Source organism: Electrona antarctica (assembly GCF_951216825.1).
Source record: "Electrona antarctica genome assembly, chromosome: 11".
NCBI lineage: Eukaryota > Metazoa > Chordata > Actinopteri > Myctophiformes > Myctophidae > Electrona > Electrona antarctica.
The window spans coordinates 34,392,101-34,409,148 of NC_136792.1; positions in this window are offsets into that span (position 1 = coordinate 34,392,101).

A 17,048-nucleotide genomic window follows, 5' to 3' on the forward strand; every position below is an offset into this window, starting at 1 on the left:
TGACAGCTATACTACCATGATACTGACAATGCTACTTACATGATTTATTTGATTGGCTGAGCTAAGTACATATTGAGGATAAAGGTGAGGTCAGAAAAGTGAAGACGCCGGAATAACCTTTGTGATGATTTGATTGGCTTAGCACAGAATGTGATGTATGATGATAAGAGCGCCCCTCACTTCACACAAATGTGATTTTTGAGGGGCTAACCTCCTATATACAGCTTTTGTCCACACACGTCTCATATTTGCCATTGACAATGAAAAGAGAGATAGGTCAAATGTCCGCCAAATATAACGTAAATTTATGGCAAGACAAACATTAAATGCCATTGACAATGAAGGGAAACTTTACGCCATATGTAGACGAGCAAATCGGCTAACCAATCACATGAATTCAGTTGTTCATGAGATGATGTATGATGATGTATAATGATAAGAGCGCCCCTCAGTCACTTAGTCACTTCACACGGGTGTGATTTTTGAGTGGTGCAAACCACTCCAACAACCAGCTTTGTCTGTATGTTTGTGTACCTGTGTACGTGTCCGTGCACAGGTGAGCATGGTTGCTATGGTTAGTGTGTGACGTCACTGACATAGCTGATCAGACTATATAAGACCTTGCACCACTCAGTTCACACGGGTGTGAGACAGTGGGTTGCTACACACCCTGATATAAGTGAGGGGCGCTCTTATCATCGTACATCATCATGATGTAAATTCTCCATGCATTGTCAATGGGAATGTAGGTTTGTGTAAGAGAGAAGAAAACCAAACTCAGCTTCTTCTACGCAACGGTAAAGTCTGTTCTCCTGGCAATGAATGCTGGACCCTGAAGCCAACCCTGCAGAAGTCTCTCGATGGGTGCTACACCAGAATGCTGCGTGCAGCACTCAACATCAGTAAGAGCACACATGTTACCAACACAAATCTGTATGATGGAATGCCAAGGGTGAGCCAGGAAATAGCAGCCAGGAGAATGAGACTAGCAGGACACTGCCAAAGACACCAAGACCTGCCAGCCAGCAAACTAGTGCTGTGGGAACCAACACACGGGCACCAGTCACGAGGACGTCCCACGCTAACATACGTGGATGTACTCAAGAACGACGCAGGAGCGCAAAGCACCAACGAGCTGGCCAGATGTATGGACAACCGGGATGACTGGAAGCAAAGATGGAGGGCTCGTCTGAGGACGACCTAGAGAGATTTGCTCGTCCACATAATATGTCATATTATGACATAAATTATGACGTAAATTCTCCATTCATTGTCAATGGGAATGTAAGTTTGTGTAAGATGAAAATCTACACTAATAGCTGAATATAGGAGAGGCTAGCTCCCCTCAAAAAATATTTATCATGAGTGTCAGTACCTCATTTGAAGGCTAATGTATGATTTAAAACATATTCCTGTCATGAACCCTAATGTGATATGTAATATTTTGTGCCAGGGACTTACATAAGAGATCTACAAGCTCATCATCATCATCATCATCATCATCACATTGCTCTGCAACAAGGTTTGAGCTTGTACATAAAGTATGTTTCCAATAGCCGGACAATGAAATAGGGCTTAAGTGTTGTAGCTGTTCCTCATTTTGCTGGCACCCCCTGGCACTCTCCAAGAACCCCTGTGGGTCCCTGGATCTCTTTGAGAAACTGCTAGTCTAGAGAAACTGCAAACTTGGTGGAGGACTCTGCTTTACTCAGCACAATTTCTAGCTCCAGCTTGTTTCATCATACTGATGGTAACAGTGATTCTCCACCCGTAATACCTCTAGTTTTCTATTTGACCACTTTTAATCTGCTAGGATTAAAACCAGTCGTACTGTAGAGATCTATGGGGGCACCAGGGCACCAGAGCATGCAGTTACTCCGTTGTATAGAGGCAGAACAGACAGGAGGTGGCAGTATAGTTATCCTGATGAATTTAAATTCTGCCCAGCATCTAACACTGAACTGCACCTTTTCACTCATATCAGACTTGGCCCACAGACCAGGAGGCTCAGCTGAATCTGTGCTTGGAAACATAATGCTACTTTAGGTAAATTGTGTTAGGTTTTCTCTATAATGTAAATTAATCACTATTACAAGCAGCGTTACATTCAGTACTCTATGTAAGGCCATGTTCACGTTGTACAGAATGAGACCACAATACTTTAATGTATAGGCCTATGTCATTAACCACATGAACCCTAGCGTCGTAATTATGTAGGCATGTCATAATAGGCAAACATTCTGAGAGAATAGATCTATAAGCTCACTGGATCTGCTTTTTCAGCAGAGATTTTGTGTTGTGGGGAAAATGGAGGGGAGCCAAGTACAGACCCCTGGGCCAACCTGGTAAACTAAGTATAGGGTGTAAGTGTTTCAGGGATATGGTATATGTTACAGTATGATTGAAAAACCAGTCAGATTGAAAAAGGAGTGCTCATTTTCTTCGAGTTCATCACCCGGGGGTGCAGAGCATGATGAACACACCACCCTTCACATACACTACAGCGGTGCCCGTTGGGCACTGGCCTACTTGGAACGATGCAAGTTGGAAATGAATAACCCACCCAGTTATTACCTGCGCAAGGAGAGCGTGCAGGTAATGTTTTTTGTCCGGTGCTCAGATGCGTATGTCCCGTGGCAGCGTATGACGTAATGATTAATTTGTGCTTGATATGGCATTGGTGTCAGATTACACACATGTATACATAGGGGCATTACCTTTAATCCACCCGACACTGAAACATATCATTATTACGTCACCATCGAGAGCCAGTTATACCCTGGCATTGGTAGTATAAGTATTACATATCTTCATCACGTCATATGCTGCTACGGGACATACGCATCAAACGACCCAAGTAACCACAGTATACTGCTAATCAATTTACAAATTACATATACATATAGTACAATTTACATATAGATACATATGTAATCCGAAACCTATCTTTATTACGTTACCATTGCGAGCCAGAGATTTGAAAGTTCGTAGCGGTTGACAGTACTTGCGCGCTCTGCTTGCGCACTAGTAGGTAATTTATGGCCTACTTGTGTGCAAAGCGCAAGTAGGCACTCGACAGAGTGCAGTTCTAGTTATGTATGTGTCCCTTATGTATGTGCCTGAGGCCTACCATTGCGTCGCACATCTATGCACGGAATGTCTATGTTCACAGGCTTCTGTGTGCGGCCTAGAGGGCATCTGAGCATGTGCATCACTACAAGTCTTACACCATATGCGTTTGGGAAACCCAGCCAATGTCTGTATGTAATCTGAAACCTATCTTTATTGCGTCGCCATCAAAATCCAGTTATAACCCGGCATTGATACATTTTTAATTACGTCACCATCAACATATATATATACCTCCGAGCATACGCATAAAAAAGCCAGCCGACCACAGTATAGTACTTTGAACTTACAACTAACTTACATACATGTACGTTACCTGTTACCCAACCAATATTGAAACATCGTAAGTACGTCACCATTGACGGCCAGTTATAACCCGACTTTAGTATTTCATTTCAATGTTTTACAGAGAGGCTGAGATTTGAAAGTTCGTAGCGGTCGACAGTACTAGTAGGCCTACTTGTGTGCAACGCAGTAGGCACTCCACAGAGTGCAGTTCTAGTTATGTCTGTGTCCCTTTTATGCCCATATATGGAGATCTTTGTCAGACAAATATGGAGTCTATACAGATGTCAGAATGATGTCAGAACAGTCCAGCTTATATGGAGATATAGGGGTGATCAGGTCTAGAGCCCGGGCAGAGGCTTTTGTGCTAGTTCTGGACAATGGTGTATCCGACCGACTCGACACCGGGCACAGCACTCCCTGTGGTGGTGTGTCAAATTTGAAGTCGGTGGGGCGAATGGTTCTCGAGTTACGTGGATTACAGACGTGCACACAGAGACTTGGCACATTTATAGATAGATACATGTATGATACATGTATGTATGTACTGTATGTATGTATGTATGAAACTATGCATGCATGCATGCATACATAGCCAACATACATACGCACGCACACACACACACAGCCTTATATTATATTGAGCCTTTTGCATCAAAGATTGTGCCACTTTTTTCTCTGCAATCAATAATTTTGTAAGGTAAAAGGTTGTTGTTTTTCTAGGGTACAGTATGTATTGTTTCATTATTGTACTAAAGTATTATTTCTGGCTGTGACGTACATGTAAAATGTAAACAGTGGCTCATCTTACCCCCCGCGCCCCTCGCATGTGTCATGTTGCCAGCACTGATGTATAATGAGGGGAAACTATGTATATAAAACTATGTAACTATTCTGAAAACAACTACTACCCAATACGGCATCCAACTATGTTGTGAGAAAATATGTGTATGTGAAGCATGAGGCGTGAACTGTAGCTACATTGTATTTTACACAGCATGTAAGGCTGTGTTCTAAAAGAAAGGGATTGGAAAAACAAACAAACCAAGCTGTATCGATCATGAAAAACATGCCGAGTATGTACAGTATGTAGCCAAAAGGAAAAATAATCCCTTATTAATGTCCTTCCATTTATTCTTAGCACAAAACATATGTATACATACAATAGCAATATCAATGTTATTCTGAAATCAAATGTTGCATTGTCTATACAAAAAAAGAAAGGAAAAAAAGCCCTGCAGTTAATAGCCCAGGTTGTCTAGTTTATAGGATGTGTAACAGGACTAACAACTGTAAATGCTACTGTCCCAAGATGTGCTACACAATCTGACTGTAACCATAAGTATTTACCTTTGAGTGAGTAATGGGAGACGAAGCTAGGCATGGGCCGCTCTCTCAGAACATTTACGGGGCCCACATGGTGAGGCACTGCGCTATTTGCGAATTTAAGCTTGACCCTAAAAGAGGTTACAGGGACTTTGAGGTGTTGCCGTGACCTTTTGTATAGGGCTGTGAAAGTCTCAGACACACACACACACACACACACACACACACACACACACGCACACACACACACACACACACACATATACACACACACACACACACACATATATCTCTCTCTCTCTCTCCTTTGAAACAATGACACATCCAAACAATCTGGATCCTATTAAATCCTTTTGTCTTTCTCCCATTCTCCGGTCTTGTTTTTTTTCCCTTCTGTTTTTACTTTGTGATATTCATATTCATTGCATTACACCCCCTCCCCCCACCCCCATGTATGCAGACCACAATGCAGTGCGTCAAGGCTGCAAGGCAGATGTTTTCAAGGCATATTCACTACAAAAATGGTGGACATGCTTCATGCCTCTTGACAAAATGGAATATCATCTTTAAGCTTGGATGGTTTGTTAGTACAGTGGTTTGTTAATAAAATATGGAGTCTGGAGTGTTTATTGAAAGTGTAGTACTGTAAAATACCTGTAATGGATGACTCTTTTATGGGCTATATGTTTCTTTGAAACACAGGCTGTACTAGGTTGCAGGGTTCGAAACTGGTTTGTTGGCTCACTCACCTATAGTGTCATCCTTGAGCAAGGCATTGAACCAGATATACCTGCTCACACGTTGTAAGGCAGTGGTTATCAAACTGGGATCCATGCAGGGATCCCCGGGGTTCTTGGGGGGGTTCCAGGGGTCCCCAGCAAAAGTAGTTAATATACGGTAGCATCACAATAATTTGTAACCATTATTTCCATTAATGTTCAAAAATAGCAGATCTACAAGCCACGTGTGTGCGTTTGTGCATGCGTGCGTGCAGCTGGTGAAATATGACTGTCATTTTGGGCTTGTTTTCTGGCTATGTACTGTACACCACATGTCTTCGTCAAAAATAGCCAATCGTTATGAACTTGTATGATCTGCCATTTTTTAATAATGTTCCCCAAAAGCCACATTTAGAGCTTACAGATCAGCTACTTTTTTTGCCTTTTTTCTGCTTTTTTGATCGAGATAGCAGACTGACAGCAAATGGGGAGAGAGAGATGGGAACCCGCGGCATGCTGTCAAACGGCATTATAGCAGGCAGGGTAGCGGGAAGGTATTTATAGCAAGGGAGGCTAGGGGGGAGGTTGGACACGCATGTGTGCTTTATTCGCTCGCGTGCATGTGCTTTTTTTGTTTGTAAATCCACACAATGATGAATAGTAAAAATTTGTTATTTAGCATGTAGCGCATGTAAACACACCTACTACAAAGACAGTGTTCTGTGTTGGATTTTACAGTTACTTGTATTGGAAATTAAAGAGCCTTGCACATCACAGAGGCTAGACAGCAAAAAGTTGTTCTCCCGGGGAGAACAACTTTTTGTTGTCTAACCTCCCCCACCACCAGTGGTGTGCTGGAGCACCCTCAGCACCCCCCTCCCCGTGCCCCTCGGTGCCCCACGGCTACGCCAGCCACCCGGGCTGCAGATCTGATGAGGAGATCAAGGCAGGAAAGAAGAAAGTTTGAGCGCTTTTACCACAGAAAGTACAAGTACATTGTTTCAGATATTTAGAAGTGTGTTCCACAAACGGCACAGCCGTAGGGTCTCTCTTAGCTTATTTAGAGGTTGTACAGCCGTACAACCAAGGGGTCTCTTTTTCCACAGAATAAATGTACAGTACACATAGTACCTGAGATAATAGATCAAAGTGCGTGAAAATAGCAGTTACATGTGTACTGTGCATAAGGACATTATTCAAGGTGCAGGACGTTATTCAAGGTGCAACATTATTCAAGGTGCGTATTGTCCGCGGGTGGTTCAAGGAAGAGCTAAAGTCCAATGAAACTAGTCCCTGGTATAATCCATAGTCGGTTCAGGAAGAGAAAAAAAGAAGGTCTAAAGCCAGCCTAACGGCATTGCCTCATCAGGCCGCTGAGCAAGGCATCGCCTATCATCAGGCTGCTGATGACAGGCGAGGCTCATGCCATGAGCCGAGGCTGAGGCTCAAGGTCGCTGATGACAGGCAAGGCTCATGCCATGCTTCAGCAATCTGACGGATGTCGGGTGGAAACTGTTCCTTAGCCTGGTGGTGCTACTCTTGAAACTGCACTATGCCTTTCAGATGGCCCACGGGCACACGTGACAAAGCAGCTGGTTTGGAGCGGTCCTCATTCTGGTCCTCATCTGGAGCTGCCATCAGTTGCTTGTTAGAGGCAGCGTGCAAGGGAGGCGGGAACGACAGCATGCATGCGGTCTTTAGGCCAATAGACACAGAACTGTATAGGTCAAAGCATTGTTTGTTTTGTGTGTTACTCTCCCCCCTCTCTCTCTGTGTGTTTGTGTGTGTATTTGTATTACTAATTAATTATTAACTATAATAATTATTACTTGCAAACCAAATGTTCCCTTAACTTGAGAAATTGACATTGTGAGTACTGGTTCTCCCATGAGAAATGGTTATTTTATGTTTATTATTACGGTTAGAACAAGATTTGCTGTTTCAGGTTGGGGTTAGGGTTGTTAGTTGTGTGTCGATGCACAGAACATAGCAGATATACAAGATCAAAATGTGACAAATGTCATTAATAAAATTGTCCTAAAACAGTGGTTCCCAAATTGTGGTGCGTGCACCCCTTGTGGTGCGCAAGCACCTTCTGGGGTGCGCAACATGAAAAGGCTAATGGTGATATGGTTTTATTTTAAATATATCAACATATTATGCCAATTATGGCAAGTATATGCATGCAGAATATGCCATATTCAGGTTCATATATGCACATATATGTGGATAAATAGGAAATATATGTCTCTATATAGCTTATGCAATTTATATTTCCATGTGGGGGAGGGGAGTGTCAGCTAGGTCGGGGCGTAACAGGGGGTGCATGGCCAAATAGGTTTGGGAACCGCTGTCCTAAAACAAACAATGTCCTCACAAGTATATTGATACAAACTATTGTGTGTGTGTGTGTGTGGGAGGGGGGGGGGGGGAGTGGCGGTGGGTGCGTGCCTCTGCTGGACCAGACCGCGATATAGAATTTGTTGTTAGTGTCTCCTACCCCACCCCCACCCCCTTTCACTTCACTTTCAGAATCCTGTCTATGTAATAGATCCCAGATTGGACACTGGAGTTGCCAGCAGCAATTCATATCGTTTTTATCTTTCAGACAAGCCTCTCTACTGCTTCCAGATGGGGGGAGGCACTGTAGGGTTCAAGTTTGTTTTTGGGGGCAAAAAAAAAATCTAATGCTATAATGCCTATACGAAATGAAATAAAATCCATACACCAAAGCAATACGCAACCAAGAAAGTCAATGCACACTGTTGTGTTCCAAGTCTGAGCTAATCACAAAATGACTTGTTTATTCCTGCTTGTGTTTGCTTGTGGAACTACTGTTTTTTTGCCGTCAGGCATGAAACCTTGTATCTCTGTTTCAGCTTTTTAGGAGTTAGGAGTGAGCTAAGGAGTGAGCTTGTAGATCTGCTATTCTTCCTATCTTTTTATTATTTGGAAAATGAAAGCGAAAGTGGTTAAGACACAGTTCTATAATATTTAACATGTGAAAGCATTAAGAACTACGGGAACACAGTTTCTTTTGTCCCCATTACCTGAAAAGCAATCTGAGAACCCATCGTCGAAAAACAGCACCTTTACCTTTGAATTTGACTCTGGGCGGAACGTTAAATAGAATTTCCATCACAGGAAAGGCCTTTTTTTCTCCTTGTTCTCTCAGCGACGAGACGACCTCACATTGATTCAAATTCAAAAATAGCAAGTAGCAGACAAGTTGCTTTGTGCCGTGTTTCGAGACACATATATGTGTATGTATATATCTGTGTAGGCCTATATATATATATATATATATATATATATATATATGGTTTAAGTGGTTAATATTTTGTTTTTGTTTTTCTTACTGAGGCAGACTATTATGTAAGCTGAGAGCCAGACCGCGATGGAGAGAAAGCGTCGGAGGATTCAGTGCAGGTCAGAGGGTTCACATGAAGCTTTCCAGAGACGACCTCAACCACAACATGGACGGCTGGACACTGTTGCCTCAAATGGCGCAGCTGCGGCTTGCGGACGGGTCTTTAATGTAGACACGTTCGTAAAACGCATCCGACGCGGTCAACTGTGCAACAGGAATAACCTCTCTGCATGCAAATCGGTGAGGAAAAGTATTTGATCTTTAATGTTTTGTGGTCGGCTGGGCAGGATGAAAGGAACGATTCATCGATGCGATATCTTGAAGCTGCTCAAGCAGTGAACAGGCGGTGTGGTGTCTCTGGGACTGGAATCAGACATAGTCCACACCAGGTTGCTTTCCCATCCCATCATCAATGTCTTCTGTCCTGTGATTTCTTTTCAGTTGTCTTCCTCAATGCTTTCCTACTCTGTCTCAATACAAGAGGAATACGCTGGAAAGCTAAAGCCTGACAACTGTTGGTGTCAATCTTTAAATCATCCTACTATAAATGCAGCATGTCTCTGTGTGTACATATGTACGTATGTCTGTAAACCAACGTAACTTGAGAACCCTTCGCCCCACCGACTTCAAATGTGACACACACGTTCCACACCGCCACACGCATGCAGTGCAGTGCCCAATGTCGGATAAACGGTTGTCCAGAACCACCACAAAAGGCTCTGGTCAGGCTCTGCCAGTGGACCTAATGAGCCTAAGTCCCCTCAACTGTAGAATTTCCCAGCCTCTGCCTCAGCCAATTGATTGCCATGGTAACACCACACCTTTTAACCAGTCCGCTTTTCACAGTCAGTTTGCATTCTTCAGACACAGACAGACATATGGGACACAGACAGACGGTGAAAACGGGTGCTATGACAACGGGTATTGCATACTAGGTTCCCAACTTGCATCGTTCCTAAGTAGGCTGGTGGCCGACGGGCACAGGTCTAGTAATATAAATGTGTCTTGAGAGGAGATCATTATAAATGTTATATTTAGAGCGCACGCTGCGCTGTGGGTGGGCACAACAATGTAAAAGGGACTTCTTGTGATCATTGCAGCCTCATAAATGTTATCTTTTCGTTTTTTAGACAGGGAAACTTGAATAAATGTTAATCTTAATGATAATAGAAATAAAAGTTAAGAAAACATGTTCTCCCAGTCCCCGGACGTTTAGGATTTAGGCCCACGGCTGTTAGGCCCACCCACAGCGTGACATGTGGGGTACAGTAGGCTTAGGGTTAGGGCTTCTGGGAAGAACGATGGACACCAATGTCTCATTTATTTTCATACATTATACAGACAATAGCTCCAATGTATCCCATTTATTTTAACTTTAAATAATATATTTGATTTATATAACACAGCTTAGAAAGTACCCTTTTTTTAAATATCGATATTATGTAGTATGCTGGTAATTGATGGTATTAAATGAATACATTTGTGTTTATTTTACAAGACGTATGTGCAGTCTAATTTACCCCTCAGGCTCAATTTACTACACTCTCGCCTACTGGAGTATTTATTCTACCGCACAGGGAAAACGACAAATCCTCCCATCAGGTTGCAGTTATGTTCGAAGACTGAATCACAGTAGGTTTATTGAATTCTTTGTGTGTCCGTGTCTGCGGGTGTCCGTGTGTGTCCATGTCCGCGTGTGTGTGTGTGTGGGTGGGTGGGGGGGGGGGGGATTTTATACGTTATATAGGTGAACCCATTGTCTGCATGCTGACCAGGCTGTTTCAATGTCGTCTACCTATCTATGTCGGGTGGAAACCTCATATGTCCCAAACTTTGTTTTACTTTTCAGGATTCAAAAGGAGCAAAAGTAGCAGTCCAAAATGCGCTGTTTCACGCCACGTTTTTTGCTTGCATTGCCTTTGACGATTTTGTGTTACGCTTTAGTATGATGAAGTAGGCCGTTAATTTACAACAAAAAACAAAAAGTTAAAATATGGAGATAAGAGGTTTCTTATACTACAAATATACTGGATATACTAAAACAATCAGGGCGTTATTTGGGGTCCCAGGGTAGGTAAATTGCCACCCCTTATTGTTTACATTTCTACAATTCTGTTCCTTTATGGATATCTGAGTGTTTTATTTTTTATTTTTCTGATGTTAGAGTTAGGGTTGGATATGTAGATGTACCATGCTTAATGTTTATACAGGCTTGACTGTATTACTAATTTACTATAGTGCACCAAAGTCTGATGTCAATCGCTAGAGGGTGCTATTCCACGGGTTTGTGTACTTTTTAAATTTGTATTGTAATCCCCATGGGGGGATCTTAGATCGCTTCATATAAGAACTGTGTTTGAAAAATAAACATCATCCCGGCGGTTTCACTCAATATGGATATGAAGAATCAGGGAGGTTGAGCGGTGCCATTGCATTGGTACCGTTCATCCGACTGCACGCATTAGTACTGAGACTAATACTAACCTGAAACAGTACTGAGACTAACCCACACTAACATGAAACAGTACTGAGACTAACCCACACTAACCTGAAACAGTACTGAGACTAACCCACACTAACCTGAAACAGTACTGAGACTAACCCACACTAACCTGAAACATTAGTACTGAGACTAACCCACACTAACCTGAAACAGTACTGAGACTAACCCACACTAACCTGAAACAGTACTGAGACTAACCCACACTAACCTGAAACAGTACTGAGACTAACCCACACTAACCTGAAACAGTACTGAGACTAACCCACACTAACCTGAAACATTAGTACTGAGACTAACCCACACTAACCTGAAACAGTACTGAGACTAACCCACACTAACCTGACACATTAGTACTGAGACTAACCTGAAACATTAGTACTGAGACTAACCTGAAACATGTACTGAGACTAACCTGAAACATGTACTGAGACTAACCCACACTAACCTGAAACATTAGTACTGAGACTAACCTGAAATATTAATACTGAGACTAACCCACACTAACCTGAAGCTTTTCAGACTATTGGGGTTTTGGAATGAAGGGCTGTTGGACCAATAGGTAGGCCCCAGTGGACCGCCCATTCTTAACCACTTAAATGAGAATTCCAGGCAAGCTGTTTTCTTGCCTTAATCTGATGTTATTATATTAAAGAACGAGGTGAACCTTTGAAGGTTCGGACAATCGCTCGTTACGTTGGCACTCAAACTTGATTAATGGGCTCGGAGCTCTTTTTCTTTCTTTCTTTCTTTTTTCCATTTTCTTTTTTTTTAAACTGAAAATATATCAGAATCACAGTAGTGATGCTGCTACGGGATTTGAACTTGAACGTATGGAAGTCAAATGCCTAGAAGACCAGTAGACCAAGGTGGGGATCTGTGTCAGTATTACAGCGTGAGTAAGTCCTGCACGCGCCCATGCAAGCGTTTATTTTACCCCGCGGTAAAACATGCGATCCCTATACCACAGCCAAAACTCACTTGCCGTGCACGCTCAGAGCTGTGGTGGGCTTGGGAGGGGGTTATGCAATTTTCACCTGTACCACTCGTTCTTGGATATACGGTAATAATCAGATTAAGCTAAGAAAACGATTGGTCTGGAATACACTAGTACAGAGTCCCTCAGGACTCTGTACTAGTGTATTTTTCCATTTTTTGTTATTGTGGGAAAAACTTTCGCTGAAAATAGCCGACCGCCAAGCTCACAACGTAACGCAACCGCAACGCGTTGTGAGCTGGTCGATCTGCTATTGTAGCGAAAGCTTTTTCTCACAATACTGATGCTGCATGGGGTTAAATAAAACAACAGTACTGGGTGCTCGTCACCCAGTGTAACATTACAGGGTTCAGATGCTCTGAAAGGGGTACAAAGCCAAGGCCCACACTATAGCGTTACATTAGTGCACGTCGCTCTGTATCCACTGAACCCCCCCCCCCCCCAGCTGCTATTTGGAGACTCTTTGAAAACAAAAGAGGCCTGTGATGGACCACCTGCTCAGAGAGGATTGTGGGTACGAGCTACTGTACACTAAACAGCTGAACCAGAAGCAGCACGATGAGCGGTCCCTCGTGGCCATGGGGGGTTGCTCCGTGGAAATGACCCGAGTGACCGTAGTGTTACTAGTGTATCTGCTGCCGGGATCCAGAGCAGTGGACGTTGGTCTGTGTGCGCCGTGGCGCGGCACCATAAATACTCCACGCTACATTAGACGCCAAAGCCTTTCCACATGTTGTTTGCAGAAGGCCTCGGTGGTGCTTAAACTCCCAATCCCCATCTGGCTTCTTTGCAGGTCATGCTCGAGCAGGGCGCTCGTCTTCCTGACATGAACCTCCTTTCCGCCCTCTTCGCCCCGTAGAAGAGAGTGTGTCGGACGGAAAGCCTCTTTCTCTGTTTTTTTACATAACCGACCTACCACCTCGTCAAGAGTGTCTGTCATAACGTTGGGTCAGCGCTGCTATAAAAAACATTGGACTGTAGCAGAGACTTGGCACCGACCACTTACCTATTTACCAACTCGACCCGGGCGAAACAGCCGGCGGAGCTGCGCTCCCTGGAATTCCTAAAGTAACCTCAGTAAAACTATGCCTAAACCTAACCTTATACCAAAGTCAAATGCCTATAGAAGACCACTAGACCACCACCAAGGTGGGGATCTGTGTCTGTATTACAGCGTGAGTAAGTCTCACCCACACGCGCCCACGCAAGCGTTCATTTACGGGGTAAAACAAGCGATCCCTATTGCAGCCATCCTAGGTGGAAAGACCCTAGGGAAAGAAAACTCGCTTACAAAAAAAAGTGTATATACAGTATATACGTGTGTGTGTGTGTGTGTGTGTGTGTGTGTGTGTGTGTGTGTGTGTGTGTGTGTGTGTGTGTGTGTGTGTGTGTGTGTGTGTATGTATATATATATATAGAAAAATCACAAAAAGCACACTCCCATTGAGAAATTCTTGATCTATGAATATTCAAATATGAATGGCCCACCCTTCTCTGCTGATCAAAGCACAGTGGTTTCAGGTTTCAGCAAGTGGCTAATTTGCATGTTTAGGCCATAATTTGACGCTAACGCTGTAGTATAATCAAGGAGGGCATTCAATAACAAAAAAGGTAAGAGGTTTCTGCCCGACGGAAAACGATTTGACTAAGAGAATCTATGCTTTGGACTTGTAAGCTTACTGGGGTTGAGTAGTGACTAGTGAGTACTTTGTCTACCACTGTCTGTCGGCCATAAAGATAATACATTTCAACTTGGCTCATGTTAAATCAGGAGGAACACAAATTGAGTCTAACTGCTGGACTGGGTATGGGATAATTTATAACAGCGGATTAAGTGCAGATTCATCGCGAAGCAGTCATTCCTGCTCGTGCACCCATGGGGCTCGGTTCAGGAGAGGCCCCTTCCTGCTGCCCCCCCGTCCCAAGGCCAGTCATCTGAGGCTGCCTGGGATCTGTGATGTTATTCAGGTATAGGGAGGCCCAGGCCCAGGCATAATGGAAGAAGTATACTCCAGATGTTTTTACTTAAGTAAAAGTAACAATACCGGCATTTAAAATAATGCTCTATTACATGTAAACGGTGTTTTTTTAATTGGTCAATATTGTTCGTGAAAACTAGCAGACGTACAAGTTCACGCAATGCCCACGTTGTGACACATTGTTAGCTTGTAGATCTATCTCCTAATGGCTTAATAAAATGGGGCTTAAGCTGGTCAATGTATGTTTTGTAATAATCTATCTAAATCTTCAAAGTAAAGATGTAAAATAATTGTAGTGGAGTAAAAAGTAAAATGTTTGCATCTGAGAAGTAGTGGGATAAAAGTATATGAAGTATTGAAAAGACCCGTCTGAAGTGAGTGGTGCTGTACTGTACTGTACTGTACTGTACTGTACTGTACTGTACTGTACTGTACTGTACTGTACTGTACTGTACTGTACTGTACTGTACTGTACTGTACTGTACTGGCTCTCCTCCTTGGCCTCTGTCTGTGTTAGGCTGCACAACAGTGACACTGCACAACAGTGACACTTGGTGGTGACAATATGCTACTTCCGTGCTCGGACACAGGGACGGACACAGGGCCACACACACATAGCTGTCTATAGGAGTGGTTGCACCACTCAAAAATGTAAATACTCAAGTAAAGTAAAAGTAGACTGAGAGGGAGATCAACCAGGTGTTGTCTCCCGATACATAGTAATACAGTCAAGCTCCTATAGGGACCCCCCTGTGTCTATACATTTATGGAAGGATGATTGTTAGTGCTTAATTTTAAACATGAAACTTTATTTGTGGGACATAATATGCAGGCCAGGAGCAGGCCTCCATGTTGGAGCTCTGCTGGCTCTGAGATGAGGCGGGAGCCAGGGAGGAAAGGGAAAGCGCTGTTTTATAGTCGTCGTGATTTAGAATCCTCTGATGATCCTGAAAGATCTCCTCCATTAAAAGGTTGTGATTTCATGCAGTTGAATTACTTGTCTGTAAGCAATACCACTCGCAAAACCGCGAGCTGAGAGAACGAGATGACACCAAGGCAGTATCACGCGACATTCAGAAGTTTATTAAGCACATACAGAGAGTATGTCGTCTCAGTCAGGTGCAAACCTCATATGTCCAAAACTGTTACTTTTCAAATTCAAAAACAGTGAAAGTATGTCTATAAGCTCAAAATGTGGCGCTTTGTGGCATGGTCAAGTTTACAAAGTCCATAAAATCATCAAATAAAAAGGCAATGCATTGCTCAAAAAAGGAGGGGGGGGCACAGCAGGTTCCTTTGTCCAAAAGCTCTGAATGGATTGGAATGGATAAGGGAGACAAATAATAAAGACGACCTTAAACCTGGCGACTGTGCCTCAAGAGGTAGAGCAGGTCGTCCAATGATCCATGGGTCGGCGGTTCGAATCCCGGCTCCTCCTGTCTACATGTCGAAGTGTCCTTGGGCAAGACACTGAACTCCAAATTGCTCCCGATGTGCTGGTTGGTACCTTGCATGGCTTCCGCCGCAATCGGTGTATGAATGTGTGTGTGAATGGGTGAATGTAATGCACAATCTATGTAAAGTGCCTTGGATAAAGGCGCTATATAAATACACCATTTACCATTTACCATTTAAACCTTGATTCAGAGCTAAACCCTCAGAAATGTTCCTTGACCAAACTTTTCTTCTTCAGATCTCAAAGTTTTCCATACCCACTACTCTGTGGTTTATCAATTTCTGATTCTGGTTTAGTATTGACCTTAAAATAGTCTCTTTGACAAACCAACAGACCAAACACTCATTTGATACCTAAAATAGAACCCCCGACCGCCTCACTTCATGTACTTTTATAGATGTTCCTGGTACCTCTAACCTCACTTCCTAGAACTATATTGCTAACATTCATGCATTTTCCCCACAGCTCCTCCTATCAAAACCTTTGCAAAATCTGTAAAATCGGAAATCAAATTGAAAAACAGACTTTTCTAGCTGAGAACTGAGAAGATTGAACTTTTAAGCAAACACCAAAAAAAACATATCATATCTACATTCAAGAGCTTACAATGCTTTATATGTGGTGTCACTCAGCAGTATGGGTGGGAGAGATTGAGGGTTTTCTTTCTGTATGTTTTTTCTTTCCTTTATTCTTGCACATCACATTTACTATCGTGCATTTGCAGCATTTCCCGTCAGTGTGTTGGTTGGTTGGTCACCCCAGGCAAGCCCCCATATATGGTGCCCACCTCAAACCCTTAGATCTCCATATTAGTGCAGCCGTGCCAGGCAGCCGTGAAAACTATAAAGTTCAGGCCCAAAAATTAAGGGCCGGCCCTACCTGGGCCCTCATCAAACCCTGTACACTCAAGAGAATGTCCCCGCTACAACCCTTAGATCTCCATATACTGTATGGAGCTGACCTGTTCTGACATTCCATATGTTGATCTGACCTCATCAAATCCTGTACACTCAAGACATGCTCCTTATTATGGCCAGTACATAATTCATTCCATGTTGATCTGACCCCCCTTGCCAAAGCACCTGCGCTCGCCCAGCAATCTTCCGTCAACGAGGCGGATGCGTGCGCCCTTTAAGGCGAGGTTGCTTCTCAGCCCTCAGGCGTCTTACTGTATAATACTTTATAACAGGGGTATTCAACTAGATTATGCCAGGGGCCACAACTGAAGAATGATTGTGTGTAGGGGGCCGCACAGCGTGCACGCAAAGCGCGGAAATGTGTGGGTTC